Here is a 24,661-nt window from a genome sequence, read left to right as displayed (position 1 = left end):
GTCGTTTAGATTTTGTTTCACAATCGATTAAAAAGGACTATGGATTAAGCATTTAATGTCAATGGCCATTCTAAGCTGAATGTCCCTGCTCTCGTCAGATCGCAGAAGTTACACAGCTTAAGGCCTCGCTAGTACCAGTGTGGGAGACTGTCTGGGAATCCGTGGTGCGGTTGACTTTTTATTATGTTGTTTAGATTTTGTTTCACAATAGATTAAATAGGACTATGGATTAAGGCATTTAATGTCAATGACCATTCTAAGCTGAATGTGCCTGCTCTCGTCAGATCGCAGAAGTTACACAGCTTAAGGCCTCGCTAGTACCAGTGTGGGAGACTGTCTGGGAATCCGTGGTGCGGTTGACTTTTTATTATGTTGTTTAGATTTTGTTTCGCAATAGATTAAATAGGACTATGGATTAAATCTTTTAATGACAATGGCCATTCTAAGCTGAACGTGCCTCCTCTCGTTAGATCGCAGAAGTTACACAGCTTAACGCCTCGCTAGTACCAGTGTGGGAGACTGTCTGGGAATCCGGGGTGTGGTTGACTTTTTATTATGTCGTTTAGATTTTGTTTCACAATAGATTAAATAGGATTTTGGATTAAAGCATTTAACGTCAATGGCCATTCTAAGCTGAATGTGCCTGCTCTCGTCAGATCGCAGAAGTTACACAGCTTAAGGCCTCGCTAGTACCAGTGTGGGAGACTGTCTGGGAATCCGTGGAGCGGTTGAATTTTTATTATGTCGTTTAGATTTTGTTTCACAATCGATTAAAAAGGACTATGGATTAAAGCATTTAATGTCAATGGCCATTCTAAGCTGAATGTGCCTGCTCTCGTCAGATCGCAGAAGTTACACAGCTTAAGGCCTCGCTAGTACCAGTGTGGGAGACTGTCTGGGAATCCGTGGAGCGGTTGAATTTTTATTATGTCGTTTAGATTTTGTTTCACAATCGATTAAAAAGGACTATGGATTAAAGCATTTAATGTCAATGGCCATTCTAAGCTGAATGTGCCTGCTCTCGTCAGATCGCAGAAGTTACACAGCTTAAGGCCTCGCTAGTACCAGTGTGGGAGACTGTCTGGGAATCCGTGGTGCGGTTGACTTTTTATTATGTTGTTTAGATTTTGTTTCACAATAGATTAAATAGGACTATGGATTAAGGCTATTGATGTCAATGGCCATTCTAAGCTGAATGTGCCTGCTCTCGTTGGATCGCAGAGGTTACACAGCTTAAGGCCTCGCTAGTACCAGTGTGGGAGACTGTCTGGGAATCCGTGGTGCGGTTGACTTTTTATTATGTCGTTTAGATTTTGTTTCACAATCGATTAAAAAGGACTATGGATTAAAGCATTTAATGTCAATGGCCATTCTAAGCTGAATGTGCCTGCTCTCGTCAGATCGCAGAAGTTACACAGCTTAAGGCCTCGCTAGTACCAGTGTGGGAGACTGTCTGGGAATCCGTGGTGCGGTTGAATTTTTATTATGTCGTTTAGATTTTGTTTCACAATCGATTAAAAAGGACTATGGATTAAAGCATTTAATGTCAATGGCCATTCTAAGCTGAATGTCCCTGCTCTCGTCAGATCGCAGAAGTTACACAGCTTAAGTCCTCGCTAGTACCAGTGTGGGAGACTGTCTGGGAATACGTGGTGCGGTTGACTTTTTATTATGTCGTTTAGATTTTGTTTCACAATCGATTAAAAAGGACTATGGATTAAAGCATTTAATGTCAATGGCCATTCTAAGCTGAATGTGCCTGCTCTCGTCAGATCGCAGAAGTTACACAGCTTAAGGCCTCGCTAGTACCAGTGTGGGAGACTGTCTGGGAATCCGTGGTGCGGTTGACTTTTTATTATGTTGTTTAGATTTTGTTTCACAATAGATTAAATAGGACTATGGATTAAGGCTATTGATGTCAATGGCCATTCTAAGCTGAATGTGCCTGCTCTCGTTGGATCGCAGAGGTTACACAGCTTAAGGCCTCGCTAGTACCAGTGTGGGAGACTGTCTGGGAATCCGTGGTGCGGTTGACTTTTTATTATGTCGTTTAGATTTTGTTTCACAATCGATTAAAAAGGACTATGGATTAAAGCATTTAATGTCAATGGCCATTCTAAGCTGAATGTGCCTGCTCTCGTCAGATCGCAGAAGTTACACAGCTTAAGGCCTCGCTAGTACCAGTGTGGGAGACTGTCTGGGAATCCGTGGTGCGGTTGAATTTTTATTATGTCGTTTAGATTTTGTTTCACAATCGATTAAAAAGGACTATGGATTAAAGCATTTAATGTCAATGGCCATTCTAAGCTGAATGTCCCTGCTCTCGTCAGATCGCAGAAGTTACACAGCTTAAGTCCTCGCTAGTACCAGTGTGGGAGACTGTCTGGGAATACGTGGTGCGGTTGACTTTTTATTATGTCGTTTAGATTTTGTTTCACAATCGATTAAAAAGGACTATGGATTAAAGCATTTAATGTCAATGGCCATTCTAAGCTGAATGTTTCTGCTCTCGTCAGATCGCAGAAGTTACACAGCTTAAGGCCTCGCTAGTACCAGTGTGGGAGACTGTCTGGGAATCCGTGGTGCGGTTGACTTTTTATTATGTTGTTTAGATTTTGTTTCACAATAGATTAAATAGGACTATGGATTAAGGCTTTTAATGTCAATGGCCATTCTAAGCTGAATGTGCCTGCTCTCGTCAGATCGCAGAAGTTATACAGCTTAAGGCCTCGCTAGTACCAGTGTGGGAGACTGTCTGGGAATCCGTGGTGCGCTTGACTTTTTATTATGTCGTTTAGATTTTGTTTCACAATCGATTAAAAAGGACTATGGATTAAAACATTTAACGTCAATGGCCATTCTAAGCTGAATGTGCCTGCTCTCGTCAGAATGCAGAAGTTACACAGCTTAAGCCCTCGCTAGTAACAGTGTGGGAGACTGTCTGGGAATCCGTGGTGCGGTTGAATTTTTATTATGTCGTTTAGATTTTATTTCACAATCGATAAAAAAGGACTATGGATTAAAGCATTTAATGTCAATGGCCATTCTAAGCTGAATGTCCCTGCTCTCGTCAGATCGCAGAAGTTACACAGCTTAAGGCCTCGCTAGTATCAGTGTGGGAGACTGTCTGGGAATCCGTGGTGCGGTTGACTTTTTATTATGTTGTTTAGATTTTGTTTCACAATAGATTAAATAGGACTATGGATTAAGGCTTAAGGCTTAAGGCTTAAGGCTTTTAATTTTAATGGCCATTCAAAGCTGAATGTGCCTGCTCTCGTTAGATCGCAGAAGTTACACAGCTTAACACCTCGCTAGTACCAGTGTGGGAGACTGTCTGGGAATCCGTGGTGCGGTTGACTTTTTATTATGTTGTTTAGATTTTGTTTCACAATAGATTAAATAGGACTATGGATTAAGGCTTAAGGCTTTTAATTTTAATGGCCATTCAAAGCTGAATGTGCCTGCTCTCGTTAGATCGCAGAAGTTACACAGCTTAAGGCCTCGCTAGTACCAGTGTGGGAGACTGTCTGGGAATCCGTGGTGTGGTTGACTTTTTATTATGTCGTTTAGATTTTGTTTCACAATCGATTAAAAAGGACTATGGATTAAAGCATTTAATGTCAATGGCCATTCTAAGCTGAATGTGCCTGCTCTCGTCAGATCGCAGAAATTACACAGCTTAAGGCCTCGCTAGTACCAGTGTGGGAGACTGTCTGGGAATCCGTGGTGCGGTTGACTTTTTATTATGTCGTTTTGATTTTCTTTCACAATCGATTAAAAAGGACTATGGATTAAAGCATTTAATGTCAATGGCCATTCTAAGCTGAATGTACCTGCTCTCGTCAGATCGCAGAAGTTACACAGCTTAAGGCCTCGCTAGTACCAGTGTGGGAGACTGTCTGGGAATCCGTGGTGCGGTTGACTTTTTATTATGTTGTTTAGATTTTGTTTCACAATAGATTAAATAGGACTATGGATTAAAGAATTTAACGTCAATGGCCATTCTAAGCTGAATGTGCCTGCTCTCGTCAGAACGCAGAAGTTACACAGCTTAAGGCCTCGCTAGTACCAGTGTGGGAGACTTTCTGGGAATCCGTGGTGCGGTTGAATTTTTATTATGTCGTTTAGATTTTGTTTCACAATCGATTAAAAAGGACTATGGATTAAAGCATTTAATGTCAATGGCCATTCTAAGCTGAATGTCTCTGCTCTCGTCAGATCGCAGAAGTTACACAGCTTAAGGCCTCGCTAGTACCAGTGTGTGAGACTGTCTGGGATTCTGTGGTGCGGTTGACTTTTTATTATGTTGTTTAGATTTTGTTTCACAATAGATTAAATAGGACTATGGATTAAGGCTTTTAAAGTCAATGGCCATTCTAAGCTGAATGTGCCTGCTCTCGTCAGATCGCAGAAGTTACACAGCTTAAGGCCTCGCTAGTACCAGTGTGGGAGACTGTCTGGGAATCCGTGGTGCGGTTGACTTTTTATTATGTCGTTTAGATTTTTTTTCCCAATCGATTAAAAAGGACTATGGATTAAAGCATTTAACGTCAATGGCCATTCTAAGCTGAATGTGCCTGCTCTCGTCAGATCGCAGAAGTTACACAGCTTAAGGCCTCGCTAGTACCAGCGTGGGAGACTGTCTCGGAATCCGTGGTGCGGTTGACTTTTTATTATGTCGTTTAGATTTTGTTTCACAATCGATTAAAAAGGACTATGGATTAAAGCATTTAATGTCAATGGCCATACTAAGCTGAATGTCCCTGTTCTCGTCAGATTGCAGAAGTTACACAGCTTAAGGCCTCGTTAGTACCGGTGTGGGAGACTGTCTGGGAATCCGTGGTGCGGTTGACTTTTTATTGTGTCGTTTAGGTTTTGTTTCACAATCGATTAAAAAGGACTATGGATTAAAGCATTTAATGTCAATGGCCATTCTAAGCTGAATGTGCCTGCTTTCGTCAGATCGCTGAAGTTACACAGCTTAAGGCCTCGCTAGTACCAGTGTGGGAGACTGTCTGGGAATCCGTGGTGCGGTTGACTTTTTATTATGTCGTTTAGATTTTGTTTCACAATCGATTAAAAAGGACTATGGATTTAAGCATTTAATGTCAATGGCCATTCTAAGCTGAATGTGCCTGCTCTCGTCAGATTGCAGAAGTTACACAGCTTAAGGTCTCGCTAGTACCAGTGTGGGAGACTGTCTGGGAATCCGTGGTGCAGTTGCCTTTTTATTATGTCGTTTAGATTTTGTTTCACAATCGATTAAAAAGGACTATGGATTAAAGCATTTAATGTCAATGGCGATTATAAGCTGAATGTGCCTGCTCTCGTCAGATCACAGAAGATACACAGCTTAAGGCCTCGCTAGTACCAGTGTGGGAGACTGTCTGGGAATCCGTGGTGCGGTTGCCTTTTTATTATGTCGTTTAGATTTTGTTTCACAATCGATTAAAAAGGACTATGGATTAAAGCATTTAATGTCAATGGCCATTCTAAGCTGAATGTGCCTGCTCTCGTCAGATCGCAGAAGTTACACAGCTTAAGTCCTCGCTAGTACCAGTGTGGGAGACTGTCTGGGAATCCGTGGTGCGGTTGACTTTTTATTATGTCGTTTAGATTTTGTTTCACAATAGATTAAATAGGACTATGGATTAAAGCATTTAACGTCAATGGCCATTCTAAGCAGAATGTGCCTGCTCTCGTCAGAACGCAGAAGTTACACAGCTTAAGGCCTCGCTAGTACCAGTGTGGGAGACTGTCTGGGAATCCGTGGTGCGGTTGACTTTTTATTATGTTGTTTAGATTTTGTTTCACAATAGATTAAATAGGACTATGGATTAAGGCTTTTAATGTCAATGGCCATTCTAAGCTGAATGTGCCTGCTCTCGTCAGATCGCAGAAGTTACACAGCTTAAGGCCTCGCTAGTACCAGTGTGGGAGACTGTCTGGGAATCCGTGGTGCGGTTGACTTTTTATTATGTCGTTTAGATTTTGTTTCACAATAGATTAAATAGGACTATGGATTAAGGCTATTGATGTCAATGGCCATTCTAAGCTGAATGTGCCTGCTCTCGTTGGATCGCAGAGGTTACACAGCTTAAGGCCTCGCTAGTACCAGTGTGGGAGACTGTCTGGGAATCCGTGGTGCGGTTGACTTTTTATTATGTCGTTTAGATTTTGTTTCACAATCGATTAAAAAGGACTATGGATTAAAGCATTTAATGTCAATGGCCATTCTAAGCTGAATGTGCCTGCTCTCGTCAGATCGCAGAAGTTACACAGCTTAAGGCCTCGCTAGTACCAGTGTGGGAGACTGTCTGGGAATCCGTGGTGCGGTTGAATTTTTATTATGTCGTTTAGATTTTGTTTCACAATCGATTAAAAAGGACTATGGATTAAAGCATTTAATGTCAATGGCCATTCTAAGCTGAATGTCCCTGCTCTCGTCAGATCGCAGAAGTTACACAGCTTAAGTCCTCGCTAGTACCAGTGTGGGAGACTGTCTGGGAATACGTGGTGCGGTTGACTTTTTATTATGTCGTTTAGATTTTGTTTCACAATCGATTAAAAAGGACTATGGATTAAAGCATTTAATGTCAATGGCCATTCTAAGCTGAATGTGCCTGCTCTCGTCAGATCGCAGAAGTTACACAGCTTAAGGCCTCGCTAGTACCAGTGTGGGAGACTGTCTGGGAATCCGTGGTGCGGTTGACTTTTTATTATGTTGTTTAGATTTTGTTTCACAATAGATTAAATAGGACTATGGATTAAGGCTATTGATGTCAATGGCCATTCTAAGCTGAATGTGCCTGCTCTCGTTGGATCGCAGAGGTTACACAGCTTAAGGCCTCGCTAGTACCAGTGTGGGAGACTGTCTGGGAATCCGTGGTGCGGTTGACTTTTTATTATGTCGTTTAGATTTTGTTTCACAATCGATTAAAAAGGACTATGGATTAAAGCATTTAATGTCAATGGCCATTCTAAGCTGAATGTGCCTGCTCTCGTCAGATCGCAGAAGTTACACAGCTTAAGGCCTCGCTAGTACCAGTGTGGGAGACTGTCTGGGAATCCGTGGTGCGGTTGAATTTTTATTATGTCGTTTAGATTTTGTTTCACAATCGATTAAAAAGGACTATGGATTAAAGCATTTAATGTCAATGGCCATTCTAAGCTGAATGTCCCTGCTCTCGTCAGATCGCAGAAGTTACACAGCTTAAGTCCTCGCTAGTACCAGTGTGGGAGACTGTCTGGGAATACGTGGTGCGGTTGACTTTTTATTATGTCGTTTAGATTTTGTTTCACAATCGATTAAAAAGGACTATGGATTAAAGCATTTAATGTCAATGGCCATTCTAAGCTGAATGTTTCTGCTCTCGTCAGATCGCAGAAGTTACACAGCTTAAGGCCTCGCTAGTACCAGTGTGGGAGACTGTCTGGGAATCCGTGGTGCGGTTGACTTTTTATTATGTTGTTTAGATTTTGTTTCACAATAGATTAAATAGGACTATGGATTAAGGCTTTTAATGTCAATGGCCATTCTAAGCTGAATGTGCCTGCTCTCGTCAGATCGCAGAAGTTATACAGCTTAAGGCCTCGCTAGTACCAGTGTGGGAGACTGTCTGGGAATCCGTGGTGCGCTTGACTTTTTATTATGTCGTTTAGATTTTGTTTCACAATCGATTAAAAAGGACTATGGATTAAAACATTTAACGTCAATGGCCATTCTAAGCTGAATGTGCCTGCTCTCGTCAGAATGCAGAAGTTACACAGCTTAAGCCCTCGCTAGTAACAGTGTGGGAGACTGTCTGGGAATCCGTGGTGCGGTTGAATTTTTATTATGTCGTTTAGATTTTATTTCACAATCGATAAAAAAGGACTATGGATTAAAGCATTTAATGTCAATGGCCATTCTAAGCTGAATGTCCCTGCTCTCGTCAGATCGCAGAAGTTACACAGCTTAAGGCCTCGCTAGTATCAGTGTGGGAGACTGTCTGGGAATCCGTGGTGCGGTTGACTTTTTATTATGTTGTTTAGATTTTGTTTCACAATAGATTAAATAGGACTATGGATTAAGGCTTAAGGCTTAAGGCTTAAGGCTTTTAATTTTAATGGCCATTCAAAGCTGAATGTGCCTGCTCTCGTTAGATCGCAGAAGTTACACAGCTTAACACCTCGCTAGTACCAGTGTGGGAGACTGTCTGGGAATCCGTGGTGCGGTTGACTTTTTATTATGTTGTTTAGATTTTGTTTCACAATAGATTAAATAGGACTATGGATTAAGGCTTAAGGCTTTTAATTTTAATGGCCATTCAAAGCTGAATGTGCCTGCTCTCGTTAGATCGCAGAAGTTACACAGCTTAAGGCCTCGCTAGTACCAGTGTGGGAGACTGTCTGGGAATCCGTGGTGTGGTTGACTTTTTATTATGTCGTTTAGATTTTGTTTCACAATCGATTAAAAAGGACTATGGATTAAAGCATTTAATGTCAATGGCCATTCTAAGCTGAATGTGCCTGCTCTCGTCAGATCGCAGAAATTACACAGCTTAAGGCCTCGCTAGTACCAGTGTGGGAGACTGTCTGGGAATCCGTGGTGCGGTTGACTTTTTATTATGTCGTTTTGATTTTCTTTCACAATCGATTAAAAAGGACTATGGATTAAAGCATTTAATGTCAATGGCCATTCTAAGCTGAATGTACCTGCTCTCGTCAGATCGCAGAAGTTACACAGCTTAAGGCCTCGCTAGTACCAGTGTGGGAGACTGTCTGGGAATCCGTGGTGCGGTTGACTTTTTATTATGTTGTTTAGATTTTGTTTCACAATAGATTAAATAGGACTATGGATTAAAGAATTTAACGTCAATGGCCATTCTAAGCTGAATGTGCCTGCTCTCGTCAGAACGCAGAAGTTACACAGCTTAAGGCCTCGCTAGTACCAGTGTGGGAGACTTTCTGGGAATCCGTGGTGCGGTTGAATTTTTATTATGTCGTTTAGATTTTGTTTCACAATCGATTAAAAAGGACTATGGATTAAAGCATTTAATGTCAATGGCCATTCTAAGCTGAATGTCTCTGCTCTCGTCAGATCGCAGAAGTTACACAGCTTAAGGCCTCGCTAGTACCAGTGTGTGAGACTGTCTGGGATTCTGTGGTGCGGTTGACTTTTTATTATGTTGTTTAGATTTTGTTTCACAATAGATTAAATAGGACTATGGATTAAGGCTTTTAAAGTCAATGGCCATTCTAAGCTGAATGTGCCTGCTCTCGTCAGATCGCAGAAGTTACACAGCTTAAGGCCTCGCTAGTACCAGTGTGGGAGACTGTCTGGGAATCCGTGGTGCGGTTGACTTTTTATTATGTCGTTTAGATTTTTTTTCCCAATCGATTAAAAAGGACTATGGATTAAAGCATTTAACGTCAATGGCCATTCTAAGCTGAATGTGCCTGCTCTCGTCAGATCGCAGAAGTTACACAGCTTAAGGCCTCGCTAGTACCAGCGTGGGAGACTGTCTCGGAATCCGTGGTGCGGTTGACTTTTTATTATGTCGTTTAGATTTTGTTTCACAATCGATTAAAAAGGACTATGGATTAAAGCATTTAATGTCAATGGCCATACTAAGCTGAATGTCCCTGTTCTCGTCAGATTGCAGAAGTTACACAGCTTAAGGCCTCGTTAGTACCGGTGTGGGAGACTGTCTGGGAATCCGTGGTGCGGTTGACTTTTTATTGTGTCGTTTAGGTTTTGTTTCACAATCGATTAAAAAGGACTATGGATTAAAGCATTTAATGTCAATGGCCATTCTAAGCTGAATGTGCCTGCTTTCGTCAGATCGCTGAAGTTACACAGCTTAAGGCCTCGCTAGTACCAGTGTGGGAGACTGTCTGGGAATCCGTGGTGCGGTTGACTTTTTATTATGTCGTTTAGATTTTGTTTCACAATCGATTAAAAAGGACTATGGATTAAAGCATTTAATGTCAATGGCCATTCTAAGCTGAATGTACCTGCTCTCGTCAGATCGCAGAAGTTACACAGCTTAAGGCCTCGCTAGTACCAGTGTGGGAGACTGTCTGGGAATCCGTGGTGCGGTTGACTTTTTATTATGTTGTTTAGATTTTGTTTCACAATAGATTAAATAGGACTATGGATTAAAGAATTTAACGTCAATGGCCATTCTAAGCTGAATGTGCCTGCTCTCGTCAGAACGCAGAAGTTACACAGCTTAAGGCCTCGCTAGTACCAGTGTGGGAGACTTTCTGGGAATCCGTGGTGCGGTTGAATTTTTATTATGTCGTTTAGATTTTGTTTCACAATCGATTAAAAAGGACTATGGATTAAAGCATTTAATGTCAATGGCCATTCTAAGCTGAATGTCTCTGCTCTCGTCAGATCGCAGAAGTTACACAGCTTAAGGCCTCGCTAGTACCAGTGTGTGAGACTGTCTGGGATTCTGTGGTGCGGTTGACTTTTTATTATGTTGTTTAGATTTTGTTTCACAATAGATTAAATAGGACTATGGATTAAGGCTTTTAAAGTCAATGGCCATTCTAAGCTGAATGTGCCTGCTCTCGTCAGATCGCAGAAGTTACACAGCTTAAGGCCTCGCTAGTACCAGTGTGGGAGACTGTCTGGGAATCCGTGGTGCGGTTGACTTTTTATTATGTCGTTTAGATTTTTTTTCCCAATCGATTAAAAAGGACTATGGATTAAAGCATTTAACGTCAATGGCCATTCTAAGCTGAATGTGCCTGCTCTCGTCAGATCGCAGAAGTTACACAGCTTAAGGCCTCGCTAGTACCAGCGTGGGAGACTGTCTCGGAATCCGTGGTGCGGTTGACTTTTTATTATGTCGTTTAGATTTTGTTTCACAATCGATTAAAAAGGACTATGGATTAAAGCATTTAATGTCAATGGCCATACTAAGCTGAATGTCCCTGTTCTCGTCAGATTGCAGAAGTTACACAGCTTAAGGCCTCGTTAGTACCGGTGTGGGAGACTGTCTGGGAATCCGTGGTGCGGTTGACTTTTTATTGTGTCGTTTAGGTTTTGTTTCACAATCGATTAAAAAGGACTATGGATTAAAGCATTTAATGTCAATGGCCATTCTAAGCTGAATGTGCCTGCTTTCGTCAGATCGCTGAAGTTACACAGCTTAAGGCCTCGCTAGTACCAGTGTGGGAGACTGTCTGGGAATCCGTGGTGCGGTTGACTTTTTATTATGTCGTTTAGATTTTGTTTCACAATCGATTAAAAAGGACTATGGATTTAAGCATTTAATGTCAATGGCCATTCTAAGCTGAATGTGCCTGCTCTCGTCAGATTGCAGAAGTTACACAGCTTAAGGTCTCGCTAGTACCAGTGTGGGAGACTGTCTGGGAATCCGTGGTGCAGTTGCCTTTTTATTATGTCGTTTAGATTTTGTTTCACAATCGATTAAAAAGGACTATGGATTAAAGCATTTAATGTCAATGGCGATTATAAGCTGAATGTGCCTGCTCTCGTCAGATCACAGAAGATACACAGCTTAAGGCCTCGCTAGTACCAGTGTGGGAGACTGTCTGGGAATCCGTGGTGCGGTTGCCTTTTTATTATGTCGTTTAGATTTTGTTTCACAATCGATTAAAAAGGACTATGGATTAAAGCATTTAATGTCAATGGCCATTCTAAGCTGAATGTGCCTGCTCTCGTCAGATCGCAGAAGTTACACAGCTTAAGTCCTCGCTAGTACCAGTGTGGGAGACTGTCTGGGAATCCGTGGTGCGGTTGACTTTTTATTATGTCGTTTAGATTTTGTTTCACAATAGATTAAATAGGACTATGGATTAAAGCATTTAACGTCAATGGCCATTCTAAGCAGAATGTGCCTGCTCTCGTCAGAACGCAGAAGTTACACAGCTTAAGGCCTCGCTAGTACCAGTGTGGGAGACTGTCTGGGAATCCGTGGTGCGGTTGACTTTTTATTATGTTGTTTAGATTTTGTTTCACAATAGATTAAATAGGACTATGGATTAAGGCTTTTAATGTCAATGGCCATTCTAAGCTGAATGTGCCTGCTCTCGTCAGATCGCAGAAGTTACACAGCTTAAGGCCTCGCTAGTACCAGTGTGGGAGACTGTCTGGGAATCCGTGGTGCGGTTGACTTTTTATTATGTCGTTTAGATTTTGTTTCACAATCGATTAAAAAGAACTATGGATTAAAGCATTTAATGTCAATGGCCTTTCTAAACTGAATGTGCCTGCTCTCGTTAGATCGCAGAAGTTACACAGCTTAACGCCTCGCTAGTACCAGTCTGGGAATCCGTGGTGCGGTTGACTTTTTATTATGTCGTTTAGATTTTGTTTCACAATAGATTAAATAGGACTATGGATTAAAGCATTTAACCTCAATGGCCATTCTTAGCTGAATTTGCCTGCTCTCGTCAGATCGCAGAAGTTACACAGCTTAAGGCCTCGCTAGTACCAGTGTGGGAGACTGTATGGGAATCCGTGGTGCGGTTGAATTTTTATTATGTCGTTTAGATTTTGTTTCACAATCGATTAAAAAGGACTATGGATTAACGCATTTAATGTCAATGGCCATTCTAAGCTGAATGTGCCTGCTCTCGTCAGATCGCAGAAGTTACACAGCTTAAGTCCTCGCTAGTACCAGTGTGGGAGACTGTCTGGGAATCCGTGGTGCGGTTGACTTTTTATTATGTCGTTTAGATTTTGTTTCACAATCGATTAAAAAGGACTATGGATTAAAGCATTTAATGTCAATGGCCATTCTAAGCTGAATGTGCCTGCTCTCGTTAGATCGCAGAAGTTACACAGCTTAACGCCTCGCTAGTACCAGTGTGGGAGACTGTCTGGGAATCCGTGGTGCGGTTGACTTTTTATTATGTCGTTTAGATTTTGTTTCACAATAGATTAAATAGGACTATGGATTAAAGCATTTAACGTCAATGGCCATTCTAAGCAGAATGTGCCTGCTCTCGTCAGAACGCAGAAGTTACACAGCATAAGGCCTCGCTAGTACCAGTGTGGGAGACTGTCTGGGAATCCGTGGTGCGGTTGACTTTTTATTATGTTGTTTAGATTTTGTTTCACAATAGATTAAATAGGACTATGGATTAAGGCTTTTAATGTCAATGGCCATTCTAAGCTGAATGTGCCTGCTCTCGTCAGATCGCAGAAGTTACACAGCTTAAGGCCTCGCTAGTACCAGTGTGGGAGACTGTCTGGGAATCCGTGGTGCGGTTGACTTTTTATTATGTCGTTTAGATTTTGTTTCACAATCGATTAAAAAGGACTATGGATTAAAGCATTTAATGTCAATGGCCTTTCTAAACTGAATGTGCCTGCTCTCGTTAGATCGCAGAAGTTACACAGCTTAAGGCCTCGCTAGTACCAGTGTGGGAGACTGTCTGGGAATCCGTGGTGCGGTTGCATTTTTATTATGTAGTTTCGATTTTGTTTCACAATAGATTAAATAGGACTATGGATTAAAGCATTTAACGTCAATGGCCATTCTAAGCTGAATGTGCCTGCTCTCGTCAGATCGCAGAAGTTACTCAGCTTAAGGCCTCGCTAGTACCAGTGTGGGAGACTGTCTGGGAATCCGTGGTGCGGTTAACTTTTTATTATGTCGTTTAGATTTTGTTTCACAATCGATTAAAAAGGACTATGGATTAAAGCATTTAATGTCAATGGCCATTCTAAGCTGAATGTGCCTGCTCTCGTCAGATCGCAGAAGTTACACAGCTTAAGGCCTCGCTAGTACCAGTGTGGTAGACTGTCTGGGAATCCGTGGTGCGGTTGACTTTTTATTATGTCGTTTAGATTTTGTTTCACAATCGATTAAAAAGGACTATGGATTAAAGCATTTAATGTCAATGGCCATTCTAAGCTGAATGTCCCTGCTCTCGTCAAATCACAGAAGTTACACAGCTTAAGGCCTCGCTAGTACCAGTGTGGGAGACTGTCTGGGAATCCGTGGTGCGGTTGACTTTTTATTATGTTGTTTAGATTTTGTTTCACAATAGATTAAATAGGACTATGGATTAAGGCTTTTAATGTCAATGGCCATTCTAAGCTGAATGTGCCTGCTCTCGTCAGATCGCAGAAGTTACACAGCTTAAGGCCTCGCTAGTACCAGTGTGGGAGACTGTCTGGGAATCCGTGGTGCGTTTGAATTTTTATTATGTCGTTTAGATTTTGTTTCACAATCGATTAAAAAGGACTATGGATTAAAGCATTTAAAGTCAATGGCCATTCTAAGCTGAATGTCCCTGCTCTCGTCAGATCGCAGAAGTTACACAGCTTAAGGCCTCGCTAGTACCAGTGTGGGAGACTGTCTGGGAATCCGTGGTGCGGTTGACTTTTTATTATGTCGTTTAGATTTTGTTTCACAATAGATTAAATAGGACTATGGATTAAGGCTTTTAACGTCAATGGCCATTCTAAGCTGAATGTGCCTGCTCTCGTCAGATTGCAGAAGTTACACAGCTTAAGGCCTCGCTAGTACCAGTGTGGGAGACTGTCTGGGAATCCGTGGTGCGGTTGAATTTTTATTATGTCGTTTAGATTTTGTTTCACAATCGATTAAAAAGGACTATGGATTAAAGCATTTTATGTCAATGGCCATTCTAAGCTGAATGTGCCTGCTCTCGTCAGATCGCAGAAGTTACACAGCTTAAGGCCTCGCTAGTACCAGTGTGGGAGACTGTCTGGGAAACCGTGGTGCGGTTGACTTTTTATTATGTCGTTTACATTTTGTTTCACAATAGATTAAATAGGACTATGGATTAAAGCATTTAACGTCAATGGCCATTCTAAGCTGAATGTGCCTGCTCTCGTCAGAATGCAGAAGTTACACAGCTTAAGGCCTAGCTAGTACCAGTGTGGGAGACTGTCTGGGAATCCGTGGTGCGGTTGACTTTTTATTATGTCGTTTAGATTTTGTTTCACAATCGATTAAAAAGGACTATGGAATAAAGCATTTAATGTCAATGGCCATTCTAAGCTGAATGTCCCTGCTCTCGTCAGATTGCAGAAGTTACACAGCTTAAGGCCTTGCTAGTACCAGTGTGGGAGACTGTCTGGGAATCCGTGGTGCTGTTGACTTTTTATTATGTCGTTTAGATTTTGTTTCACAATCGATTAAAAAGGACTATGGATTAAAGCATTTAATGTCAATGGCCATTCTAAGCTGAATGTCCCTGCTCTCGTCAGATCGCAGAAGTTACACAGCTTAAGGCCTCGCTAGTACCAGTGTGGGAGACTGTCTGGGAATCCGTGGTGTGGTTGACTTTTTATTATGTTGTTTAGATTTTGTTTCACAATAGATTCAATAGGACTATGGATTAAGGCTTTTAATGTCAATGGCCATTCTAAGCTGAATGTGCCTGCTCTCGTCAGATCGCAGAAGTTACACAGCTTAAGGCCTCGCTAGTACAAGTGTGGGAGACTGTCTGGGAATCCGTGGTGCTGTTGACTTTTTATTATGTCGTTTAGATTTTGTTTCACAATAGATTAAATAGGACTATGGATTAAAGCATTTAATGTCAATGGCCATTCTAAGCTGAATGTGCCTGCTCTCGTCAGATCGCAGAAGTTACACAGCTTAAGGCCTCGCTAGTACCAGTGTGGGAGACTGTCTGGGAATCCGTGGTGCGGTTTAATTTTTATTATGTCGTTTAGATTTTGTTTCACAATCGATTAAAAAGGACTATGGATTAAAGCATTTAATGTCAATGGCCATTCTAAGCTGAATGTCCCTGCTCTCGTCAAATCACAGAAGTTACACAGCTTAAGGCCTCGCTAGTACCAGTGTGGGAGACTGTCTGGGAATCCGTGGTGCGGTTGACTTTTTATTATGTTGTTTAGATTTTGTTTCACAATAGATTAAATAGGACTATGGATTAAGGCTTTTAATGTCAATGGCCATTCTAAGCTGAATGTGCCTGCTCTCGTCAGATCGCAGAAGTTACACAGCTTAAGGCCTCGCTAGTACCAGTGTGGGAGACTGTCTGGGAATCCGTGGTGCGTTTGAATTTTTATTATGTCGTTTAGATTTTGTTTCACAATCGATTAAAAAGGACTATGGATTAAAGCATTTAAAGTCAATGGCCATTCTAAGCTGAATGTCCCTGCTCTCGTCAGATCGCAGAAGTTACACAGCTTAAGGCCTCGCTAGTACCAGTGTGGGAGACTGTCTGGGAATCCGTGGTGCGGTTGACTTTTTATTATGTTGTTTAGATTTTGTTTCACAATAGATTAAATAGGACTATGGATTAAGGCTTTTAATGTCAATGGCCATTCTAAGCTGAATGTGCCTGCTCTCGTCAGATCGCAGAAGTTACACAGCTTAAGGCCTCGCTAGTACCAGTGTGGGAGACTGTCTGGGAATCCGTGGTGCGGTTGAATTTTTATTATGTCGTTTAGATTTTGTTTCACAATCGATTAAAAAGGACTATGGATTAAAGCATTTAATGACAATGGCCATTCTAAGCTGAATGTGCCTGCTCTCGTCAGATCGCAGAAGTTACACAGCTTAAGGCCTCGCTAGTACCAGTGTGGGAGACTGTCTGGGAATCCGTGGTGCGGTTGACTTTTTATTATGTCGTTTAGATTTTGTTTCACAATCGATTAAAAAGGACTATGGATTAAAGCATTTTATGTCAATGGCCATTCTAAGCTGAATGTGCCTGCTGTCGTCAGATCGCAGAAGTTACACAGCTTAAGGCCTCGCTAGTACCAGTGTGGGAGACTGTCTGGGAAACCGTGGTGCGGTTGACTTTTTATTATGTCGTTTAGATTTTGTTTCACAATAGATTAAATAGGACTATGGATTAAAGCATTTAACGTCAATGGCCATTCTAAGCTGAATGTGCCTGCTCTCGTCAGAATGCAGAAATTACACAGCTTAAGGCCTAGCTAGTACCAGTGTGGGAGACTGTCTGGGAATCCGTGGTGCGGTTGAATTTTTATTATGTCGTTTAGATTTTGTTTCACAATCGATTAAAAAGGACTATGGATTAAAGCATTTAATGTCAATGGCCATTCTAAGCTGAATGTCCCTGCTCTCGTCAGATCGCAGAAGTTACACAGCTTAAGGCCTCGCTAGTACCAGTGTGGGAGACTGTCTGGGAATCCGTGGTGTGGTTGACTTTTTATTATGTCGTTTAGATTTTGTTTCACAATCGATTAAAAAGGACTATGGATTAATGCATTTAATGTCAATGGCCATTCTAAGCTGAATGTCCCTGCTCTCATCAGATCGCAGAAGTTACACAGCTTAAGGCCTCGCTAGTACCAGTGTGGGAGACTGTCTGGGAATCCGTGGTGCGGTTGACTTTTTATTATGTCGTTTAGATTTTGTTTCACAATAGATTATATAGGACTATCGATTAAAGCGTTTAACGTCAATGGCCATTCTAAGCTGAATGTGCCTGCTCTCGTCAGATCGCAGAAGTTACACAGCTTAAGGCCTCGCTAGTACCCGTGTGGGAGAATGTCTGGGAATCCGTGGTGCGGTTGTCTTTTTATTATGTCGTTTAGATTTTGTTTCACAATCGATTAAATAGGACTATGGATTAAAGCATTTAACGTCAATGGCCATTCTAAGCTGAATGTGCCTGCTCTCGTCAGATCGCAGAAGTTACCCAGCTTAAGGCCTCGCTAGTACCAGTGTGGGAGACTGTCTGGGAATCCGTGGTGCGGTTGAATTTTTATTATGTCGTTTAGATTTTGTTTCACAATCGATTAAAAAGGACTATGGATTAAAGCATTTAATGTCAATGGCCATTCTAAGCTGAATGTCCCTGCTCTCGTCAGATCGCAGAAGTTACACAGCTTAAGGCCTCGCTAGTACCAGTGTGGGAGACTGTCTGGGAATCCGTGGTGCGGTTGACTTTTTATTATGTCATTTAGATTTTGTTTCACAATCGATTAAAAAGGACTATGGATTAAAGCATTTAATGTCAATGGCCATTCTAAGCTGAATGTGCCTTCTCTCGTCAGATCGCAGAAGTTACACAGTTTAAGGCCTCGCTAGTACCAGTGTGGGAGACTGTCTGGGAATCCGTGGTGCGGTTGACTTTTTATTATGTCGTTTAGATTTTGTTTCACAATCGATTAAAAAGGACTATGGATTAAAGCATTTAATGTCAATGGCCATTCTAAGCTGAATGTGCCTGCTCTCGTCAGATCGCAGAAGTTACACAGCTTAAGGCCTCGCTAGTACCAGTGTGGGAGACTGTCTGGGAATCCGTGGTGCGGTTGACTTTTTATTATGTCGTTTAGATTTTGTTTCACAATCGATTAAAAAGGACTATGGATTAAAGCATTTAATGTCAATGGCCATTCTAAGCTGAATGTGCCTGCTCTCGTTAGATCGCAGAAGTTACACAGCTTAACGCCTCGCTAGTACCAGTGTGGGAGACTGTCTGGGAATCCGTGGTGCGGTTGACTTTTTATTATGTCGTTTAGATTTTGTTTCACAATAGATTATATAGGACTATCGATTAAAGCGTTTAACGTCAATGGCCATTCTAAGCTGAATGTGCCTGCTCTCGTCAGATCGCAGAAGTTACACAGCTTAAGGCCTCGCTAGTACCAGTGTGGGAGACTGTCTGGGAATCCGTGGTGCGGTTGACTTTTTATTATGTTGTTTAGATTTTGTTTCACAATAGATTAAATAGGACTATGGATTAAGGCTTTTAATGTCAATGGCCATTCTAAGCTGAATGTGCCTGCTCTCGTCAGAGCGCAGAAGTTACACAGCTTAAGGCCTCGCTAGTACCAGTGTGGGAGACTGTCTGGGAATCCGTGGTGCGGTTGACTTTTTATTATGTTGTTTAGATTTTGATTCACAATAGATTAAATAGGACTATGGATTAAGGCTTTTAATGTCAATGGCCATTCTAAGCTGAATGTGCCTGTTCTCGTCAGATCGCAGAAGTTACACAGCTTAAGGCCTCGCTAGTACCAGTGTGGGAGACTGTCTGGGAATCCGTGGTGCGGTTGACTTTTTATTATGTCGTTTAGATTTTGTTTCACAATAGATTAAATAGGACTATGGATTAAAGCATTTAACGTCAATGGCCATTCTAAGCTGAATGTGCCTGCTCTCGTCAGAACGCAGAAGTTACACAGCTTAAGGCCTCGCTAGTACCAGTGTGGGAGACTGTCTGGGAATCCGTGGTGCGGTTGAATTTTTATTATGTCGTTTAGATTTTGTTTCACAATCGATTAAAAAGGACTATGGATTAAAGCCTTTAATGTCAATGGCCATTCTAAGCTGAATGTCCCTGCCCTCGTCAGATCGCAGAAGTTACACAGCTTGAGGCCTCGCTAGTACCAGTGTGGGAGACTGTCTGGGAATCCGTGGTGCGGTTGACTTTTTATTATGTTGTTTAGATTTTGTTTCACAATAGATTAAATAGGACTATGGATTAAGGCTTTTAATGTCAATGGCCATTCTAAGCTGAATGTGCCTGCTCTCGTCAGATCGCAGAAGTTACACAGCTTAAGGCCTCGCTAGTACCAGTGTGGGAGACTGTCTGGGAATCCGTGGTGCGGTTGACTTTTTATTATGTCGTTTAGATTTTGTTTCACAATCGATTAAAAAGGACTATGGATTAAAGCATTTAATGTCAATGGCCATTCTAAGCTGAATGTGCCTGCTCTCGTTAGATCGCAAAAGTTACACAGCTTAACGCCTCGCTAGTACCAGTGTGGGAGACTGTCTGGGAATCCGTGGTGCGGTTGACTTTTTATTATGTTGTTTAGATTTTTGTTTCACAATAGATTAAATAGGACTATGGATTAAGGCTTTTAATGTCAATGGCCATTCTAAGCTGAATGTGCCTGCTCTCGTCAGATCGCAGAAGTTACACAGCTTAAGGCCTCGCTAGTACCAGTGTGGGAGACTGTCTGGGAATCCGTGGTGCGGTTGACTTTTTATTATGTTGTTTAGATTTTGTTTCACAATAGATTAAATAGGACTATGGATTAAGGCTTTTAATGTCAATGGCCATTCTAAGCTGAATGTGCCTGTTCTCGTCAGATCGCAGAAGTTACACAGCTTAAGGCCTCGCTAGTACCAGTGTGGGAGACTGTCTGGGAATCCGTGGTGCGGTTGACTTTTTATTATGTCGTTTAGATTTTGTTTCACAATAGATTAAATAGGACTATGGATTAAAGCATTTACCGTCAATGGCCATTCTAAGCTGAATGTGCCTGCTCTCGTCAGAACGCAGAAGTTACACAGCTTAAGGCCTCGCTAGTACCAGTGTGGGAGACTGTCTGGGAATCCGTGGTGCGGTTGAATTTTTATTATGTCGTTTAGATTTTGTTTCACAATCGATTAAAAAGGACTATGATTAAAGCATTTAATGTCAATGGCCATTCTAAGCTGAATGTCCCTGCTCTCGTCAGATCGCAGAAGTTACACAGCTTAAGGCCTCGCTAGTACCAGTGTGGGAGACTGTCTGGGAATCCGTGGTGCGGTTGACTTTTTATTATGTTGTTTAGATTTTGTTTCACAATAGATTAAATAGGACTATGGATTAAGGCTTTTAATGTCAATGGCCATTCTAAGCTGAATGTGCCTGCTCTCGTCAGATCGCAGAAGTTACACAGCTTAAGGCCTCGCTAGTACCAGTTTGGGAGACTGTCTGGGAATCCGTGGTGCGGTTGACTTTTTATTATGTTGTTTAGATTTTGTTTCACAATAGATTAAATAGGACTATGGATTAAGGCTTTTAATGTCAATGGCCATTCTAAGCTGAATGTGCCTGTTCTTGTCAGATCGCAGAAGTTACACAGCTTAAGGCCTCGCTAGTACCAGTGCGGGAGACTGTCTGGGAATCCGTGGTGGTGCGGTTGACTTTTTATTATGTCGTTTAGATTTTGGTTCACAATAGATTAAATAGGACTATGGATTAAAGCATTTAACGTCAATGGCCATTCTAAGCTGAATGTGCCTGCTCTCGTCAGAACGCAGAAGTTACACAGCTTAAGGCCTCGCTAGTACCAGTGTGGGAGTCTGTCTGGGAATCCGTGGTGCGGTTGAATTTTTATTATGTCGTTTAGATTTTGTTTCACAATCGATTAAAAAGGACTATGGATTAAAGCATTTAATGTCAATGGCCATTCTAAGCTGAATGTCCCTGCTCTCGTCAGATCGCAGAAGTTACACAGCTTAAGGCCTCGCTAGTACCAGTGTGGGAGACTGTCTGGAAATCCATGGTGCGGTTGACTTTTTATTATGTTGTTTAGATTTTGTTTCACAATAGATTAAATAGGACTATGGATTAAGGCTTTTAATGTCAATGGCCATTCTAAGCTGAATGTGCCTGCTCTCGTCAGATCGCAGAAGTTACACAGCTTAAGGCCTCGCTAGTACCAGTGTGGGAGACTGTCTGGGAATCCGTGGTGCGGTTGACTTTTTATTATGTCGTTTAGATTTTGTTTCACAATCGATTAAAAAGGACTATGGATTAAAGCATTTAATGTCAATGGCCATTCTAAGCTGAATGTGCCTGCTCTCGTTAGATCGCAGAAGTTACACAGCTTAACGCCTCGCTAGTACCAGTGTGGGAGACTGTCTGGGAATCTGTGGTGCCGTTGACTTTTTATTATGTCGTTTAGATTTTGTTTCACAATAGATTAAATAGGACTATGGATTAAAGCATTTAACGTCAATGGCCATTCTAAGCTGAATGTGCCTGCTCTGGTCAGAACGCAGAAGTTACACAGCTTAAGGCCTCGCTAGTACCAGTGTGGGAGACTGTCTGGGAATCCGTGGTGCGGTTGAATTTTTATTATGTCGTTTAGATTTTGTTTCACAATCGATTAAAAAGGACTATGGATTAAAGCCTTTAATGTTAATGGCCATTCTAAGCTGAATGTCCCTGCTCTCGTTAGATCGCAGAAGTTACACAGCTTAACGCCTCGCTAGTACCAGTGTGGGAGACTGCCTGGGAATCCGTGGTGCGGTTGACTTTTTATTATGTCGTTTAGATTTTGTTTCACAATAGATTAAATAGGACTATGGATTAAAGCATTTAACGTCAATGGCCATTCTTAGCTGAATGTGCCTGCTCTCGTCAGATCGCAGAAGTTACACAGCTTAAGGCCTCGCTAGTACCAGTGTGGGAGACTGTCTGGGAATCCGTGGTTCGGTTGACTTTTTATTATGTCGTTTAGATTTTGTTTCACAATAGATTAAATAGGACTATGGATTAAAGCATTTAATGTTAATGTTAATGGCCATTCTAAGCTGAATGTGCCTTCTCTCGTCAGAACGCAGAAGTTACACAGCTTAAGGCCTCACTAGTACCAGTGTGGGAGATTGTCTGGGAATCCGTGGTATGGTTGACTTCTTATTATGTTGTTTAGATTTTGTTTCACAATAGATTAAATAGGATTATGGATTAAGGCTTTTAATGTCAATGGCCATTCTAAGCTGAATGTGCCTGCTCTCGTCAGATCGCAGAAGTTACACAGCTTAAGGCCTCGCTAGTACCAGTGTGGGAGACTGTCTGGGAATCCGTGGTGCGGTTGACTTTTTATTATGTCGTTTAGATTTTGTTTCACAATCGATTAAAAAGGACTATGGATTAAAGCATTTAATGTTAATGGCCATTCTAAGCTGAATGTGCCTGCTCTCGTCAGATCGCAGAAGTTACACAGCTTAACGCCTCGCTAGTACCAGTGTGGGAGACTGTCTGGGAATCCGTGGTGCGGTCGACTTTTTATTATGTCGTTTAGATTTTTTTTCACAATAGATTAAATAGGACTATAGATTAAAACATTTAATGTCAATGGCCATTCTAAGCTGAATGTGCCTGCTCTCGTCAGAACGCAGAAGTTACACAGCTTAAGGCCTCGCTAGTACCAGTGTGGGAGACTGTCTGGGAATCCGTGGTGTGGTTGACTTTTTATTATGTTGTTTAGATTTTGTTTCACAATAGATTAAATAGGACTATGGATTAAGGCTTTTAATGTCAATGGCCATTCTAAACTGAATGTGCCTGCTCTCGTCAGATCGCAGAAGTTACACAGCTTAAGGCCTCACTAGTACCAGTGTGGGAAACTGTCTGGGAATCCGTGGTGCGGTTGACTTTTTATTATGTCGTTTAGATTTTGTTTCACAATCGATTAAAAAGGACTATGGATTAAAGCATTTAATGTCAATGGCCATTCTAAGCTGAATGTGCCTGCTCTCGTTAGATCGCAGAAGTTACACAGCTTAACGCCTCGCTAGTACCAGTGTGGGAGACTGTCTGGGAATCCGTGGTGCAGTTGAATTTTTATTATGTCGTTTCGATTTTGTTTCACAATCGATTAAAAAAGACTATGGATTAAAGCATTTAATGTCAATGGCCATTCTAAGCTGAATGTCCCTGCTCTCGTCAGATCGCAGAAGTTACACAGCTTAAGGCCTCGCTAGTACCAGTGTGGGAGACTGTCTGGGAATCCGTGGTGCGGTTGACTTTTTATTATGTTGGTTAGATTTTGTTTCACAATAGATTAAATAGGACTATGGATTAAGGCTTTTAATGTCAATGGCCATTCTAAGCTGAATGTGACTGCTCTCGTCAGATCGCAGAAGTTACACAGCTTAAGGCCTCGCTAGTATCAGTGTGGGAGACTGTCTGTGAATCCGTGGTGCGGTTGACTTTTTATTATGTCGTTTAGATTTTGTTTCACAATCGATTAAAAAGGACTATGGATTAAAGCATTTAATGTCAATGGTCATTCTAAGCTGAATGTCCCTGCTCTCGTCAGATCGCAGAAGTTACACAGCTTAAGGCCTCGCTAGTACCAGTGTGGGAGACTGTCTGGGAATCCGTGGTGCGGTTGACTTTTTATTATGTCGTTTAGATTTTGTTTCACAATCGATTAAAAAGGACTATGGATTAAAGCATTTAATGTCAATGGCCATTCTAAGCTGAATGTGCCTGCTCTCGTCAGATCGCAGAAGTTACACAGCTTAAGGCCTCGCTAGTACCAGTGTGGGAGACTGTCTGGGAATCCGTGGTGCGGTTGACTTTTTATTATGTCGTTTAGATTTTGTTTCACAATCGATTAAAAAGGACTATGGATTAAAGCATTTAATGTCAATGACCATTCTAAGCTGAATGTCCCTGCTCTCGTCAGATCGCAGAAGTTACACAGCTTAAGGCCTCGCTAGTACCAGTGTGGGAGACTGTCTGGGAATCCGTGGTGCGGTTGACTTTTTATTATGTCGTTTAGATTTTGTTTCACAATCGATTAAAAAGGACTATGGATTAAAGCATTTAATGTCAATGGCCATTCTAAGCTGAATGTGCCTGCTCTCGTCAGATCGCAGAAGTTACACAGCTTAAGGCCTCGCTAGTACCAGTGTGGGAGACTGTCTGGGAATCCGTGGTGCGGTTGACTTTTTATTATGTCGTTTAGATTTTGTTTCACAATAGATTAAATAGGACTATGGATTAAAGCATTTAACGTCAATGGCCATTCTAAGCTGAATGTGCCTGCTCTCGTCAGATCGCAGAAGTTACACAGCTTAAGGCCTCGCTAGTACCAGTGTGGGAGACTGTCTGGGAATCCGTGGTGCGGTTGACTTTTTATTATGTCGTTTAGATTTTGTTTCACAATCGATTAAAAAGGACTATGGATTAAAGCATTTAA

General features: G+C 41.7%; 116 pseudogenes; all 116 read left to right on the top strand.

Annotated features, from left to right (window-relative positions):
- The first annotated feature begins 57 nt into the window (after positions 1 to 57).
- LOC142679870 (5S ribosomal RNA) lies at positions 58 to 176 on the top strand (annotated as a pseudogene).
- A 67-nt stretch (positions 177 to 243) lies between these two features.
- LOC142677972 (5S ribosomal RNA) lies at positions 244 to 362 on the top strand (annotated as a pseudogene).
- Positions 363 to 615: 253 nt separating this feature from the next.
- On the top strand, positions 616 to 734 carry LOC142678660 (5S ribosomal RNA; annotated as a pseudogene).
- A 67-nt stretch (positions 735 to 801) lies between these two features.
- LOC142678659 (5S ribosomal RNA) lies at positions 802 to 920 on the top strand (annotated as a pseudogene).
- Positions 921 to 987: 67 nt separating this feature from the next.
- LOC142678479 (5S ribosomal RNA) lies at positions 988 to 1,106 on the top strand (annotated as a pseudogene).
- A 67-nt stretch (positions 1,107 to 1,173) lies between these two features.
- Positions 1,174 to 1,292, top strand: LOC142678668 (5S ribosomal RNA; annotated as a pseudogene).
- A 67-nt stretch (positions 1,293 to 1,359) lies between these two features.
- On the top strand, positions 1,360 to 1,478 carry LOC142677985 (5S ribosomal RNA; annotated as a pseudogene).
- Positions 1,479 to 1,545: 67 nt separating this feature from the next.
- On the top strand, positions 1,546 to 1,664 carry LOC142678198 (5S ribosomal RNA; annotated as a pseudogene).
- A 67-nt stretch (positions 1,665 to 1,731) lies between these two features.
- Positions 1,732 to 1,850, top strand: LOC142678467 (5S ribosomal RNA; annotated as a pseudogene).
- Positions 1,851 to 1,917: 67 nt separating this feature from the next.
- Positions 1,918 to 2,036, top strand: LOC142678667 (5S ribosomal RNA; annotated as a pseudogene).
- A 67-nt stretch (positions 2,037 to 2,103) lies between these two features.
- On the top strand, positions 2,104 to 2,222 carry LOC142677984 (5S ribosomal RNA; annotated as a pseudogene).
- Positions 2,223 to 2,289: 67 nt separating this feature from the next.
- On the top strand, positions 2,290 to 2,408 carry LOC142678197 (5S ribosomal RNA; annotated as a pseudogene).
- A 67-nt stretch (positions 2,409 to 2,475) lies between these two features.
- Positions 2,476 to 2,594, top strand: LOC142677962 (5S ribosomal RNA; annotated as a pseudogene).
- Positions 2,595 to 2,661: 67 nt separating this feature from the next.
- Positions 2,662 to 2,780, top strand: LOC142678139 (5S ribosomal RNA; annotated as a pseudogene).
- Positions 2,781 to 3,033: 253 nt separating this feature from the next.
- On the top strand, positions 3,034 to 3,152 carry LOC142678256 (5S ribosomal RNA; annotated as a pseudogene).
- A 467-nt stretch (positions 3,153 to 3,619) lies between these two features.
- Positions 3,620 to 3,738, top strand: LOC142677911 (5S ribosomal RNA; annotated as a pseudogene).
- Positions 3,739 to 3,805: 67 nt separating this feature from the next.
- On the top strand, positions 3,806 to 3,924 carry LOC142678743 (5S ribosomal RNA; annotated as a pseudogene).
- Positions 3,925 to 3,991: 67 nt separating this feature from the next.
- Positions 3,992 to 4,110, top strand: LOC142679997 (5S ribosomal RNA; annotated as a pseudogene).
- Positions 4,111 to 4,363: 253 nt separating this feature from the next.
- On the top strand, positions 4,364 to 4,482 carry LOC142678454 (5S ribosomal RNA; annotated as a pseudogene).
- Positions 4,483 to 4,549: 67 nt separating this feature from the next.
- On the top strand, positions 4,550 to 4,668 carry LOC142677907 (5S ribosomal RNA; annotated as a pseudogene).
- A 67-nt stretch (positions 4,669 to 4,735) lies between these two features.
- Positions 4,736 to 4,854, top strand: LOC142677958 (5S ribosomal RNA; annotated as a pseudogene).
- Positions 4,855 to 4,921: 67 nt separating this feature from the next.
- Positions 4,922 to 5,040, top strand: LOC142678533 (5S ribosomal RNA; annotated as a pseudogene).
- A 67-nt stretch (positions 5,041 to 5,107) lies between these two features.
- On the top strand, positions 5,108 to 5,226 carry LOC142679067 (5S ribosomal RNA; annotated as a pseudogene).
- Positions 5,227 to 5,479: 253 nt separating this feature from the next.
- LOC142678073 (5S ribosomal RNA) lies at positions 5,480 to 5,598 on the top strand (annotated as a pseudogene).
- A 67-nt stretch (positions 5,599 to 5,665) lies between these two features.
- Positions 5,666 to 5,784, top strand: LOC142677751 (5S ribosomal RNA; annotated as a pseudogene).
- A 67-nt stretch (positions 5,785 to 5,851) lies between these two features.
- LOC142678441 (5S ribosomal RNA) lies at positions 5,852 to 5,970 on the top strand (annotated as a pseudogene).
- A 67-nt stretch (positions 5,971 to 6,037) lies between these two features.
- On the top strand, positions 6,038 to 6,156 carry LOC142678669 (5S ribosomal RNA; annotated as a pseudogene).
- A 67-nt stretch (positions 6,157 to 6,223) lies between these two features.
- Positions 6,224 to 6,342, top strand: LOC142677982 (5S ribosomal RNA; annotated as a pseudogene).
- A 67-nt stretch (positions 6,343 to 6,409) lies between these two features.
- On the top strand, positions 6,410 to 6,528 carry LOC142678196 (5S ribosomal RNA; annotated as a pseudogene).
- A 67-nt stretch (positions 6,529 to 6,595) lies between these two features.
- Positions 6,596 to 6,714, top strand: LOC142678429 (5S ribosomal RNA; annotated as a pseudogene).
- A 67-nt stretch (positions 6,715 to 6,781) lies between these two features.
- On the top strand, positions 6,782 to 6,900 carry LOC142678666 (5S ribosomal RNA; annotated as a pseudogene).
- Positions 6,901 to 6,967: 67 nt separating this feature from the next.
- Positions 6,968 to 7,086, top strand: LOC142677981 (5S ribosomal RNA; annotated as a pseudogene).
- A 67-nt stretch (positions 7,087 to 7,153) lies between these two features.
- Positions 7,154 to 7,272, top strand: LOC142678194 (5S ribosomal RNA; annotated as a pseudogene).
- A 67-nt stretch (positions 7,273 to 7,339) lies between these two features.
- LOC142677961 (5S ribosomal RNA) lies at positions 7,340 to 7,458 on the top strand (annotated as a pseudogene).
- Positions 7,459 to 7,525: 67 nt separating this feature from the next.
- Positions 7,526 to 7,644, top strand: LOC142678138 (5S ribosomal RNA; annotated as a pseudogene).
- Positions 7,645 to 7,897: 253 nt separating this feature from the next.
- On the top strand, positions 7,898 to 8,016 carry LOC142678254 (5S ribosomal RNA; annotated as a pseudogene).
- Positions 8,017 to 8,483: 467 nt separating this feature from the next.
- On the top strand, positions 8,484 to 8,602 carry LOC142677899 (5S ribosomal RNA; annotated as a pseudogene).
- A 67-nt stretch (positions 8,603 to 8,669) lies between these two features.
- On the top strand, positions 8,670 to 8,788 carry LOC142678990 (5S ribosomal RNA; annotated as a pseudogene).
- Positions 8,789 to 8,855: 67 nt separating this feature from the next.
- Positions 8,856 to 8,974, top strand: LOC142679999 (5S ribosomal RNA; annotated as a pseudogene).
- A 253-nt stretch (positions 8,975 to 9,227) lies between these two features.
- Positions 9,228 to 9,346, top strand: LOC142678417 (5S ribosomal RNA; annotated as a pseudogene).
- Positions 9,347 to 9,413: 67 nt separating this feature from the next.
- LOC142677906 (5S ribosomal RNA) lies at positions 9,414 to 9,532 on the top strand (annotated as a pseudogene).
- Positions 9,533 to 9,599: 67 nt separating this feature from the next.
- LOC142677957 (5S ribosomal RNA) lies at positions 9,600 to 9,718 on the top strand (annotated as a pseudogene).
- Positions 9,719 to 9,785: 67 nt separating this feature from the next.
- Positions 9,786 to 9,904, top strand: LOC142678536 (5S ribosomal RNA; annotated as a pseudogene).
- A 67-nt stretch (positions 9,905 to 9,971) lies between these two features.
- Positions 9,972 to 10,090, top strand: LOC142678866 (5S ribosomal RNA; annotated as a pseudogene).
- A 67-nt stretch (positions 10,091 to 10,157) lies between these two features.
- Positions 10,158 to 10,276, top strand: LOC142679998 (5S ribosomal RNA; annotated as a pseudogene).
- A 253-nt stretch (positions 10,277 to 10,529) lies between these two features.
- On the top strand, positions 10,530 to 10,648 carry LOC142678094 (5S ribosomal RNA; annotated as a pseudogene).
- A 67-nt stretch (positions 10,649 to 10,715) lies between these two features.
- LOC142677905 (5S ribosomal RNA) lies at positions 10,716 to 10,834 on the top strand (annotated as a pseudogene).
- A 67-nt stretch (positions 10,835 to 10,901) lies between these two features.
- Positions 10,902 to 11,020, top strand: LOC142677956 (5S ribosomal RNA; annotated as a pseudogene).
- A 67-nt stretch (positions 11,021 to 11,087) lies between these two features.
- On the top strand, positions 11,088 to 11,206 carry LOC142678535 (5S ribosomal RNA; annotated as a pseudogene).
- A 67-nt stretch (positions 11,207 to 11,273) lies between these two features.
- LOC142679065 (5S ribosomal RNA) lies at positions 11,274 to 11,392 on the top strand (annotated as a pseudogene).
- A 253-nt stretch (positions 11,393 to 11,645) lies between these two features.
- On the top strand, positions 11,646 to 11,764 carry LOC142678072 (5S ribosomal RNA; annotated as a pseudogene).
- Positions 11,765 to 11,831: 67 nt separating this feature from the next.
- LOC142677749 (5S ribosomal RNA) lies at positions 11,832 to 11,950 on the top strand (annotated as a pseudogene).
- A 67-nt stretch (positions 11,951 to 12,017) lies between these two features.
- LOC142678405 (5S ribosomal RNA) lies at positions 12,018 to 12,136 on the top strand (annotated as a pseudogene).
- A 241-nt stretch (positions 12,137 to 12,377) lies between these two features.
- Positions 12,378 to 12,496, top strand: LOC142678832 (5S ribosomal RNA; annotated as a pseudogene).
- A 67-nt stretch (positions 12,497 to 12,563) lies between these two features.
- LOC142678071 (5S ribosomal RNA) lies at positions 12,564 to 12,682 on the top strand (annotated as a pseudogene).
- Positions 12,683 to 12,749: 67 nt separating this feature from the next.
- On the top strand, positions 12,750 to 12,868 carry LOC142678772 (5S ribosomal RNA; annotated as a pseudogene).
- A 67-nt stretch (positions 12,869 to 12,935) lies between these two features.
- On the top strand, positions 12,936 to 13,054 carry LOC142678693 (5S ribosomal RNA; annotated as a pseudogene).
- A 67-nt stretch (positions 13,055 to 13,121) lies between these two features.
- On the top strand, positions 13,122 to 13,240 carry LOC142678082 (5S ribosomal RNA; annotated as a pseudogene).
- Positions 13,241 to 13,493: 253 nt separating this feature from the next.
- LOC142678364 (5S ribosomal RNA) lies at positions 13,494 to 13,612 on the top strand (annotated as a pseudogene).
- Positions 13,613 to 13,679: 67 nt separating this feature from the next.
- On the top strand, positions 13,680 to 13,798 carry LOC142677845 (5S ribosomal RNA; annotated as a pseudogene).
- Positions 13,799 to 13,865: 67 nt separating this feature from the next.
- On the top strand, positions 13,866 to 13,984 carry LOC142679182 (5S ribosomal RNA; annotated as a pseudogene).
- A 67-nt stretch (positions 13,985 to 14,051) lies between these two features.
- On the top strand, positions 14,052 to 14,170 carry LOC142678684 (5S ribosomal RNA; annotated as a pseudogene).
- A 67-nt stretch (positions 14,171 to 14,237) lies between these two features.
- Positions 14,238 to 14,356, top strand: LOC142679869 (5S ribosomal RNA; annotated as a pseudogene).
- A 67-nt stretch (positions 14,357 to 14,423) lies between these two features.
- LOC142678734 (5S ribosomal RNA) lies at positions 14,424 to 14,542 on the top strand (annotated as a pseudogene).
- A 67-nt stretch (positions 14,543 to 14,609) lies between these two features.
- On the top strand, positions 14,610 to 14,728 carry LOC142679789 (5S ribosomal RNA; annotated as a pseudogene).
- A 67-nt stretch (positions 14,729 to 14,795) lies between these two features.
- On the top strand, positions 14,796 to 14,914 carry LOC142678514 (5S ribosomal RNA; annotated as a pseudogene).
- A 67-nt stretch (positions 14,915 to 14,981) lies between these two features.
- Positions 14,982 to 15,100, top strand: LOC142677793 (5S ribosomal RNA; annotated as a pseudogene).
- A 67-nt stretch (positions 15,101 to 15,167) lies between these two features.
- LOC142677943 (5S ribosomal RNA) lies at positions 15,168 to 15,286 on the top strand (annotated as a pseudogene).
- A 67-nt stretch (positions 15,287 to 15,353) lies between these two features.
- Positions 15,354 to 15,472, top strand: LOC142677701 (5S ribosomal RNA; annotated as a pseudogene).
- Positions 15,473 to 15,539: 67 nt separating this feature from the next.
- On the top strand, positions 15,540 to 15,658 carry LOC142678694 (5S ribosomal RNA; annotated as a pseudogene).
- Positions 15,659 to 15,725: 67 nt separating this feature from the next.
- Positions 15,726 to 15,844, top strand: LOC142679180 (5S ribosomal RNA; annotated as a pseudogene).
- A 67-nt stretch (positions 15,845 to 15,911) lies between these two features.
- LOC142678683 (5S ribosomal RNA) lies at positions 15,912 to 16,030 on the top strand (annotated as a pseudogene).
- A 67-nt stretch (positions 16,031 to 16,097) lies between these two features.
- LOC142679867 (5S ribosomal RNA) lies at positions 16,098 to 16,216 on the top strand (annotated as a pseudogene).
- Positions 16,217 to 16,283: 67 nt separating this feature from the next.
- Positions 16,284 to 16,402, top strand: LOC142677980 (5S ribosomal RNA; annotated as a pseudogene).
- A 67-nt stretch (positions 16,403 to 16,469) lies between these two features.
- LOC142677778 (5S ribosomal RNA) lies at positions 16,470 to 16,588 on the top strand (annotated as a pseudogene).
- Positions 16,589 to 16,655: 67 nt separating this feature from the next.
- Positions 16,656 to 16,774, top strand: LOC142678850 (5S ribosomal RNA; annotated as a pseudogene).
- A 67-nt stretch (positions 16,775 to 16,841) lies between these two features.
- Positions 16,842 to 16,960, top strand: LOC142679024 (5S ribosomal RNA; annotated as a pseudogene).
- Positions 16,961 to 17,027: 67 nt separating this feature from the next.
- LOC142677941 (5S ribosomal RNA) lies at positions 17,028 to 17,146 on the top strand (annotated as a pseudogene).
- A 67-nt stretch (positions 17,147 to 17,213) lies between these two features.
- LOC142678058 (5S ribosomal RNA) lies at positions 17,214 to 17,332 on the top strand (annotated as a pseudogene).
- Positions 17,333 to 17,399: 67 nt separating this feature from the next.
- LOC142679078 (5S ribosomal RNA) lies at positions 17,400 to 17,518 on the top strand (annotated as a pseudogene).
- A 67-nt stretch (positions 17,519 to 17,585) lies between these two features.
- LOC142678414 (5S ribosomal RNA) lies at positions 17,586 to 17,704 on the top strand (annotated as a pseudogene).
- Positions 17,705 to 17,771: 67 nt separating this feature from the next.
- Positions 17,772 to 17,890, top strand: LOC142679866 (5S ribosomal RNA; annotated as a pseudogene).
- Positions 17,891 to 17,957: 67 nt separating this feature from the next.
- Positions 17,958 to 18,076, top strand: LOC142678938 (5S ribosomal RNA; annotated as a pseudogene).
- A 67-nt stretch (positions 18,077 to 18,143) lies between these two features.
- On the top strand, positions 18,144 to 18,262 carry LOC142678393 (5S ribosomal RNA; annotated as a pseudogene).
- Positions 18,263 to 18,329: 67 nt separating this feature from the next.
- LOC142678774 (5S ribosomal RNA) lies at positions 18,330 to 18,448 on the top strand (annotated as a pseudogene).
- A 67-nt stretch (positions 18,449 to 18,515) lies between these two features.
- Positions 18,516 to 18,634, top strand: LOC142678381 (5S ribosomal RNA; annotated as a pseudogene).
- A 67-nt stretch (positions 18,635 to 18,701) lies between these two features.
- On the top strand, positions 18,702 to 18,820 carry LOC142680005 (5S ribosomal RNA; annotated as a pseudogene).
- Positions 18,821 to 18,887: 67 nt separating this feature from the next.
- LOC142680017 (5S ribosomal RNA) lies at positions 18,888 to 19,006 on the top strand (annotated as a pseudogene).
- A 67-nt stretch (positions 19,007 to 19,073) lies between these two features.
- Positions 19,074 to 19,192, top strand: LOC142677728 (5S ribosomal RNA; annotated as a pseudogene).
- A 67-nt stretch (positions 19,193 to 19,259) lies between these two features.
- LOC142678673 (5S ribosomal RNA) lies at positions 19,260 to 19,378 on the top strand (annotated as a pseudogene).
- A 67-nt stretch (positions 19,379 to 19,445) lies between these two features.
- Positions 19,446 to 19,564, top strand: LOC142678368 (5S ribosomal RNA; annotated as a pseudogene).
- Positions 19,565 to 19,631: 67 nt separating this feature from the next.
- LOC142679207 (5S ribosomal RNA) lies at positions 19,632 to 19,750 on the top strand (annotated as a pseudogene).
- Positions 19,751 to 19,818: 68 nt separating this feature from the next.
- On the top strand, positions 19,819 to 19,937 carry LOC142678356 (5S ribosomal RNA; annotated as a pseudogene).
- Positions 19,938 to 20,004: 67 nt separating this feature from the next.
- On the top strand, positions 20,005 to 20,123 carry LOC142680016 (5S ribosomal RNA; annotated as a pseudogene).
- A 67-nt stretch (positions 20,124 to 20,190) lies between these two features.
- On the top strand, positions 20,191 to 20,309 carry LOC142677727 (5S ribosomal RNA; annotated as a pseudogene).
- A 66-nt stretch (positions 20,310 to 20,375) lies between these two features.
- LOC142679865 (5S ribosomal RNA) lies at positions 20,376 to 20,494 on the top strand (annotated as a pseudogene).
- Positions 20,495 to 20,561: 67 nt separating this feature from the next.
- LOC142679833 (5S ribosomal RNA) lies at positions 20,562 to 20,680 on the top strand (annotated as a pseudogene).
- A 256-nt stretch (positions 20,681 to 20,936) lies between these two features.
- LOC142678291 (5S ribosomal RNA) lies at positions 20,937 to 21,055 on the top strand (annotated as a pseudogene).
- A 67-nt stretch (positions 21,056 to 21,122) lies between these two features.
- On the top strand, positions 21,123 to 21,241 carry LOC142679047 (5S ribosomal RNA; annotated as a pseudogene).
- A 67-nt stretch (positions 21,242 to 21,308) lies between these two features.
- LOC142678343 (5S ribosomal RNA) lies at positions 21,309 to 21,427 on the top strand (annotated as a pseudogene).
- Positions 21,428 to 21,494: 67 nt separating this feature from the next.
- Positions 21,495 to 21,613, top strand: LOC142678218 (5S ribosomal RNA; annotated as a pseudogene).
- Positions 21,614 to 21,680: 67 nt separating this feature from the next.
- Positions 21,681 to 21,799, top strand: LOC142678744 (5S ribosomal RNA; annotated as a pseudogene).
- Positions 21,800 to 21,866: 67 nt separating this feature from the next.
- On the top strand, positions 21,867 to 21,985 carry LOC142679008 (5S ribosomal RNA; annotated as a pseudogene).
- Positions 21,986 to 22,052: 67 nt separating this feature from the next.
- On the top strand, positions 22,053 to 22,171 carry LOC142678476 (5S ribosomal RNA; annotated as a pseudogene).
- Positions 22,172 to 22,430: 259 nt separating this feature from the next.
- Positions 22,431 to 22,549, top strand: LOC142678330 (5S ribosomal RNA; annotated as a pseudogene).
- A 67-nt stretch (positions 22,550 to 22,616) lies between these two features.
- Positions 22,617 to 22,735, top strand: LOC142679257 (5S ribosomal RNA; annotated as a pseudogene).
- Positions 22,736 to 22,802: 67 nt separating this feature from the next.
- On the top strand, positions 22,803 to 22,921 carry LOC142679825 (5S ribosomal RNA; annotated as a pseudogene).
- A 67-nt stretch (positions 22,922 to 22,988) lies between these two features.
- LOC142678575 (5S ribosomal RNA) lies at positions 22,989 to 23,107 on the top strand (annotated as a pseudogene).
- Positions 23,108 to 23,174: 67 nt separating this feature from the next.
- Positions 23,175 to 23,293, top strand: LOC142679290 (5S ribosomal RNA; annotated as a pseudogene).
- A 67-nt stretch (positions 23,294 to 23,360) lies between these two features.
- Positions 23,361 to 23,479, top strand: LOC142679864 (5S ribosomal RNA; annotated as a pseudogene).
- Positions 23,480 to 23,546: 67 nt separating this feature from the next.
- Positions 23,547 to 23,665, top strand: LOC142679251 (5S ribosomal RNA; annotated as a pseudogene).
- Positions 23,666 to 23,732: 67 nt separating this feature from the next.
- LOC142677723 (5S ribosomal RNA) lies at positions 23,733 to 23,851 on the top strand (annotated as a pseudogene).
- Positions 23,852 to 23,918: 67 nt separating this feature from the next.
- Positions 23,919 to 24,037, top strand: LOC142678318 (5S ribosomal RNA; annotated as a pseudogene).
- A 67-nt stretch (positions 24,038 to 24,104) lies between these two features.
- On the top strand, positions 24,105 to 24,223 carry LOC142678307 (5S ribosomal RNA; annotated as a pseudogene).
- Positions 24,224 to 24,290: 67 nt separating this feature from the next.
- Positions 24,291 to 24,409, top strand: LOC142678306 (5S ribosomal RNA; annotated as a pseudogene).
- A 67-nt stretch (positions 24,410 to 24,476) lies between these two features.
- On the top strand, positions 24,477 to 24,595 carry LOC142678294 (5S ribosomal RNA; annotated as a pseudogene).
- The last annotated feature ends 66 nt before the right edge of the window (positions 24,596 to 24,661 follow it).

Source organism: Rhinoderma darwinii, assembly GCF_050947455.1.
Source record: "Rhinoderma darwinii isolate aRhiDar2 chromosome 2 unlocalized genomic scaffold, aRhiDar2.hap1 SUPER_2_unloc_55, whole genome shotgun sequence".
In the NCBI taxonomy this organism is placed as follows: Eukaryota; Metazoa; Chordata; class Amphibia; order Anura; family Rhinodermatidae; genus Rhinoderma; species Rhinoderma darwinii.
The sequence above is the reverse complement of the archived record's forward strand: the minus strand, read 5'-3'. Positions and strand labels throughout refer to the sequence as shown.